At 41.7% G+C, this 7,208-nt stretch overlaps 2 long non-coding RNA genes across 2 annotated transcripts; one reads left to right on the forward strand and one right to left on the reverse strand.

Moving 5' to 3' along the window:
- Positions 1 to 365: 365 nt before the first annotated feature.
- LOC311431972 lies at positions 366 to 4,572 on the reverse strand. Its single transcript, XR_014689745.1, has 3 exons — positions 4,059 to 4,572; positions 3,760 to 3,853; positions 366 to 1,130 (listed from the first exon to the last, which is right to left on the reverse strand). It is a non-coding gene; the product is annotated as an uncharacterized lncRNA (long non-coding RNA).
- Positions 4,573 to 5,193: 621 nt separating this feature from the next.
- On the forward strand, positions 5,194 to 6,277 carry LOC311432734. The gene is made up of 3 exons (XR_014690278.1): positions 5,194 to 5,700; positions 5,871 to 5,970; positions 6,055 to 6,277. It is a non-coding gene; the product is annotated as an uncharacterized lncRNA (long non-coding RNA).
- The last annotated feature ends 931 nt before the right edge of the window (positions 6,278 to 7,208 follow it).

Genomic DNA, 7,208 nt, shown 5'->3' on the forward strand with positions numbered 1-7,208 from the left:
ATGTCATTTGTTCTAGTCAAGGGGTTTGTATACAAACTCTGAGGCAAGTCTCAACCTTTCAGTAGCAACAGTAACATCTTTGATGCTGGAGGTATTTAATAAGAAAATGGCCTTCTCTGGAGTGGAGGGTACAGAATAATGCACAAAGCCAGCATTGCTAAGAAGTTTTCTAGCTCTCTTCTTCTCAAGTAATGCAACCACACCTCTGAGCTCTTATCTTCTAGACATGTTAGAAAGGAATCTAACGCTTGAGAACAAGAAGCCTTATGTGGTTGTGGCAGAAAGGAAGCTAATGCAGTTGTACAACTGTGTCCATGTGACTAGTCTCCCCCCCCCCCCCCCCCCCTTCCGCAACCCGTAGTCAGGATTTTGTTCTGTACACGGTGGTTTTGTTTTAAACAGGAACTGCATGTAAGGGAAAACTAAATTCCAGCTCCAAACTTCAGGTTGAAAAAAAAATGGAATTTTGCAAATCTGTACTAGAGAGCACCTCAATGGACAAGAACCTCATCGCCATGTTTCAAAGTAAGTCTGCAGATACACCTGTCTGCCAAGGACAGTAGTCAGGGAAACTGAATCACCAGCTGCAGAAACCGCAGCCTCTGGCTCTCCCCTCTGAGGGCCAAATAAGTGAAGAGAAAGAGACAAACGTAATATTTCCCTGCCAGCACAACTCGCGGTCACCCAGAAGGTTGCCACATTGGCATTTTCCAGCTTCTCTGGTCTTGACCCAACATGATCTAAAACTTATTACTCTCAACAAAAAGGGGATGTCTGATGTAAGGGTACTCCAGCAAGCAGACCCACTTCAGGTTCCCATTCCAAATCATGTGGACCGAGGATGTCAGTATAGGCCTTCCCAAGAACCACAGGGCTGCTGGCTCTTTGGCCTTCAGATTCAGTAATTCCAGTTGGAGCTGCTCCATTTTGTGCAAATAACTAAAAGTGAACATATCTGGTTTTGTCACTGCCATGAAGCTCCAGGTGGAATAGCACTAGGAAACAGTTTTCACAAAAATTCATAGTCCGCATCATGTCATGCTGTAAAAAGAAGTTGTGAATTTCCTCTGTGGTGAAAGAAGGAACTGAGGTTGGAAACCCCAAACCATGGGCAACATGTTTCAGTCCAGCTACAGAATAAAATTGAAAAACATGCAAATAATGGAGGAAAAAAAACACTGCCAGTATAATGTCACATCAGTAGAACTATCCTGGGAACCCTAGAGGCCTTTCTGCAGCTCAAAGACAACTGAATGAGGCAATGAAGACTGAAAATATCTACTTGCTTTACTTTATCTCAGCTCAGCAGGTGTTTCTGGAAAATTCCCTCTGTGCTCTGAAAGTGCACATCCACCAGCATCCACTACCTTACTTGGGAAAGCTTTTGTGGATGTCTGAGATCTGAGCAGTATTCTTAGGGCTGTAGAGCAAGTTTCAGAAAGGAATCAAACCATATAGGGATAGTGCTGGCAAGGAGAAACAGGTTTGAAAGCTTGTCCCTCACACACTCCAACCCAACAAATTCTGGCTTCTTGCAAATCTGTGTCTTGTGGTTGACTTCAAGCTCCCAGAGAAGTTTTTCCTGTGGTTCAGACTCTCAAAGGGTCTCTCTCACATGGGTACTCAAGCAGTTAGTAACGTATATGATCATGTTGCAGGCTTTTCCTGAACTAGGACATGCATCTTGCCTTTTTACTTTATTGGGCTCTAACTTTCACATGACAGATGGAATTTAACCATGTCTCAGACATTTTTCCTCTATAAAAAATATTCTCAAAAGTGACTGAAAGATTCAACCACTAAGAGGACCAAGCCAGGCAGCCAAAACAATTGCATAAGACTTGCTTCCAAAATTCAAACAAAATGAAAACAGAATTCAAGTAGCTGCCATCCTAGTCTCTTAGTTCTCTAATTCTAGCAAACTAGTTTGCCAGAAGGACTGGAAAATGTGCAGTCCAAAGAAGTCACGTTGTCTGCATTTACAATGTCCTAAAGATTTAAGGCCTCCATTTTTGAGCCCCGTGTTCTAGAGTAGTGAAGAAATCAATGCATCATTTAGCAAAGCTTTCCTTCATTTGCCTGTTGGTTTTTTTTTGGTGAAAATATTATGAATATTTTATTGAAAATTTTCAGCGCATGGTTGAAAAACAGGCATGCTTGTGCAGAAATGAGCAGCCTTATCTGAGATATCATCTTCAAGAAAAAGTTTTAACAAACATTGTTTGGCAGTGCTCATCAGGATACATAGCTGTATAGCGTATGTACGAGGTGAGTAAAAAAACCTGTTTTACAGACTGATGCTCTGGTGAAAGGGGTAGCTGACCTGGCAATGGAGAAGGCCATATTCCATACCTACCACACAACACCCAGAAAAGGTGGACCTGTTCCTAAAGAAAAAAAAAAAAAAAAGAACCACATACAACAACAACAACACAAACAAACAAAAAAACTTTAGACAAACATGATCTGCCACAGAAGCACTTGGCAGATGGGGACTGCATTGACTTCTCAGTGGACTTTCATTACTGGGCAGGACAACCTACCCGACATTTTCTGCACCACCTACAAATTTTGCACCATGCAGGGCTGTCTCTTGGAGTGAAGTGAGGTGCTGGCACAAGGGGCATTGCTAGGCATTCAGCTCAGCCCAGGCTGGCAGCTAGCACCAGCTCCCTGCCCCAGGGGTGATAGCCAGACATTTGGGAGGAGGAAAAGGAAGAAGAGGGTGTCAGTGTTATGCCTCATACCATATGTAGCAGCAACCGCAGCAGCCAAGAAGGCTTGTCTGCCAGGGAACTAGATTGCAAATAACTGAGCCTTCTTCCATGGGTGTATACAACAGCATGTGGGAGGGTTATCTGCCTTGTTGGATGCTTTTTCCCTTGACTGAACCAGGGTCAGTAGCCCATCAGTAGCCATTTATAAGAAGCAATATGTGGCTCAAAATGCTCCTCTATCATTCTATGTGTAAATAATAGACACAGCACAAGCTGCATCATGTTTAACTGAAAGCAATGGCTTCTATAGATTTATTGTTGACTGTGTACATGCAAACATGAAAATACATTTTTAAAAGCCTAAACACAGTATATGTTTTCTGAGTCTGCATTCTTAAATTGATAAAACATCTGCTCTGAAGAGCTATTACAGCTTATCACAGAAACTTGAATCTAATTTACTGCCAGCAAAAAGCTTTCTTGCTTTCTTTTTCAGAGGTTGTACCATAAAACATGATAATTCACATTAAAAATACATTTAAACACTGCTGAAAAGACAACTTGTCCTGAATAAAAGGCAGCATTCACCCAGGGTGAAGGCTAGCATAAAACATAGCCAAGACTGGAAATAAAAACTTCAGTGATTTGGAGTTCTGCAAGTCTTACCTGATGAGCCTCAAACACCCCTAGAGCCTGCTCAAAACCATTGCTCCTTATATCACTTCCCTTTTGGGACCTCAAAGCCACCAGATATTTGAGAAGCCCAGACCCATGATCTTCACCCCACTCTCCCTCCTTCATGGCTTTGGTACCCACCAGAGATAGGCAAGATCTGCTGCTGTCCCAATTCCTTGGATGTCATTAAAAAAAAAAAAAAAAAAAAGAAAGAAAAAGAGAAGGGGATACAAATACCAAATACCTACTAGCAGACATTGGCAGTAAGCTGATGTTAGGTACACCACTGGATGCTCTGGCCCTCCTCTACCCCAAGGTCAAGCAGGTACTGCTATGCCTCAGGGGAAGGCTAAGGGGAAGAGCTTACCAAAGAAGCCTGAGGAGTTGGTGGGGTCCACGTGAAGCAGTCCTGCTTATTTCCCAGACCATCCCATGTAAGAAATATATTTATGGAGCCATTTCTATTAAAAACAAACAAACAAACAAACAAAACATATTTTTTATATACACAGAGTTACAAAAGAGCTTGGGATGCTGCAGTGCCAGCCTTCTGGAGAAAAACTTCTTTGCAAAATTGAGAATCAGGAACTCTCTGTGCTTTTAATAGGGTTTCGGCTTTTCATCTTGGCTTCAAAATCTTTTTTTTCCAATTAGTCCTTGGCTTACCAAAACAAAGTGCTGGCCTTGCACTCTCCTCAGAAAAGGCTACTCCAACCTCTCCTGGGCTTTTGGCAATTCATGGAGCATCACAACACTGAAGAAGCCAATACCAACAGCTACCCATTAACTACCTACCTCAGCTGTTGCTCATGTCAGATATAAGCAGCATCACACCATACCTTCCTCCAACTTAATGAGCACCATGTGCATTGCAAGCATCAGAGGAGAGCTAGATAGACAGAATTTAAGGTTGGAAAAAGCTTAAAAAGTCAAAATGCAGTTCTTCCTGTAATTGTTCCAGAAGGGGTAGAATGGGTGTAATTGCTCCAGAATGGGTGAAAGAAAGGATGGATTTTAAAGGATTGAAGGGGATTCTGGCATGTTTTTCCCTTTAGTGTTCCAAGTTTTGGGTTGGAAAAGGCTGTATTTGGGAGATATTTTTGTTGTTTTGGTTGTGCTGCTAGACATATTTAGTCTTTTTAACTGATATTACCCATTATGAGAAGTTGCAGTTGGAGTTATGGAGCCATTTATCAATAGAGAAAGTGCACACAATTATTACAGCATAGTCTAAAACAAAGAGCTCAATTTTCATTACCATGAGGTGTTGAAAAGGCTCTGACATTCTTCACTTCATTATTACTCTCTTGACAAAATTAATCTTTTGGAAACTGACTATACCTTTGTTATGAAGAGGACATTGGGGATGAACTGCTGTCCTGCTGCAGAGAAGCAGATGCTGCCTCATGGGTAACCCCAGAAAGAGCAGTGTGTCTTGGGCAGAGCCAGCTGGAGCCATCCAAAACAGAGCTAGCTGTTAAGCAGCATGAACAAACATCTTCATACAGGCTCTCTGGCACGTGCAGAGAGACCAAGAAAGTTGGGCAGGATGGCAGCGACAGGACACAAATTTGAACTATGCCTTTAGACTTGTATCATCCTTAACCCCTCCCCCTTTTGACAGAGTCACAGAATGGTTGAGGTTGGAAGGGACCTCTGGAGAAGGTCGCCTTGCTCAAGCAGAATTACTTAGAGCCATTTCCTCCAGACAGTGTCTAGACAGCTTTTGAATACCTCCAGGAATTGAGATTATTCCCTTTGAAACATTTGTTTTCTTTGTGTAAATGTATGAAGTGCCTTATTTTTACCCAAACCATCCTTATGACAGGAAACAAATCACCCAGGTAACAGATCTTCCCTGTGGAAGGGAAGATCAAGCAAGCCTGCAGGTACTGACAAGGTGGTTGGTGATATTGCATGGTCAGGACAGCCTTTTAGCTCTCTCACAAAACAGCAACCATACATTTTGCTTCCTGTGAGCAACAATTCTTTAAATCCAGAGGAATTTTCCCTCTTCAGAACTTTCTCTCTTCACCTTTTCATGAGGATGTCTTCATATATGCACACCTTGCCTGTGGCACTGGGTCTTGAAGGACGATTACTAAGACTGAGGGATCCATCTCTTCTGAAACACCCAAGAACAACACAACCAACTTTTTGAGCACCTTATCCCGTCAAAAAGGACAATGTGGATGATGAATATTGCAGAACTGCACTAGTTAGTTCTTGTTATCCATGCAGCTTCCCATGTCTTTTTTTTTTAAAAACAAAACAAGACAAAACTTCAGGACTTTGCTGACTTGCAGTGGTAAGAAGCTTCACTTTTTTTTTTTTTTTTTTTTTTTTTCCCCTCCCCTCATCTAGCAAGGCATCTTCGCTGTATGTACAAAAGTACAGCTATGTACTTTTTGGAAACTATTCAGAATTCCCCACAACATTTTCATTTTCCTGTCATGATCTGTTATGTCCCTGCTCCAGCACCAGCTGAAATAATTAGGAGAGATCTTCATGAGATTCAACTGGCTGAGAATGAAATCTCTAGTTTCCTGGATGACACTTTTTGAAAAAGCCTACCACAGTGAGCTGCCCTGTGATGCAAGTGAGTCTTACTTGAGAGGGTGGCTGGGCATCTGGAAAATGAAACTGCATGTTTTTCTTGCAGGGCTGAAGGCCTCTCACTTCCAGTAGAGTGACCTAGCACTGAGGGACAACCATGAGGGATCAACCTCCTAGATGATCCTGTCTTGTATTACGTCTTTGTTTACCTCAGTTGTTATCATACCTAATTCTTCATTGACAATACAGTGTGACTCTAATGGCCCAAATTAAATGTACCTGCTCAGGTTAGTAATTGAAAAATATATTAATGAAGAAAAAAGCAAGCACAATCCCTTTGATTTGTGCCAGCTTATACTTTTAATTTCTTGTACCTTTATCAAATTGGATAATCGGGTTGATTCCATTTCTGTTTATGATTTCATTTTTATTTATGGTTAAATTTCACTGTTGGGATTTAGCTGCAAAAGATGAAACAGGGAAGGGACGGAGCTGTGGATGAAAACCAGCTGCTAACATTGGAATTTCCTAAAAAATGGGAGACATTTTCTACGTTTCTTTTCCTATCATTGCCTAATTTGTAGCAAATCACAAACACATTCCTACAGATGAAGGTGATGACAGTGTCAGAAGGGACTCATTGTTCTTAGAGGTCACAGGAGGATGACGGCAATGGGAGGACCAGGGTCCCCCTACAAAGATATTTTCAGAGGTTTTAGGATTTGCCCTTAACAGAAATCTAGGGTGAAAATATAGTTTGTCAAAAATGACTTCAAATTAACGTTTTGGCAAAGACATCATGTACATGTATATTATCATTCCTACCATATACACATGATTGCTGCATCAGGCTGTTTTCAGGCTTTTTCCACAAACACAGATTGTGCCAAAATAAGAAATTCTAAGTTAACTATACAGTTTATTGTCTAAGCAATCCAAGTCCAAAAGACAGTATTAGTCTTTTCTTTAACCCCATAAAATACATTGGAGGGTCTGAACTCACATGTTTCAAGTTAGGTCATGCCCCAGATGGGCTGTGATACCTGGGTACCAAACACAAAATATCCCCTTTTGAATAATGCCACCCTGCCAAAGAGCAGAGACAAACAAAACAAGCAAACAAAGGGAATCATAGCAAGAGGTACCTTCCTCCACTGGGAGCACCAACATTTGCTATAAGCAAATTTCAGTGGTGTTAAGATGCATCCCTGCAGGGAACAGACAGCACCTCCAAGGGGGGCACACCACTCAGCCCTGCTC

This window comes from Aythya ferina (assembly GCF_964211825.1).
Source record: "Aythya ferina genome assembly, chromosome: 2".
NCBI classification, from domain to species: domain Eukaryota; kingdom Metazoa; phylum Chordata; class Aves; order Anseriformes; family Anatidae; genus Aythya; species Aythya ferina.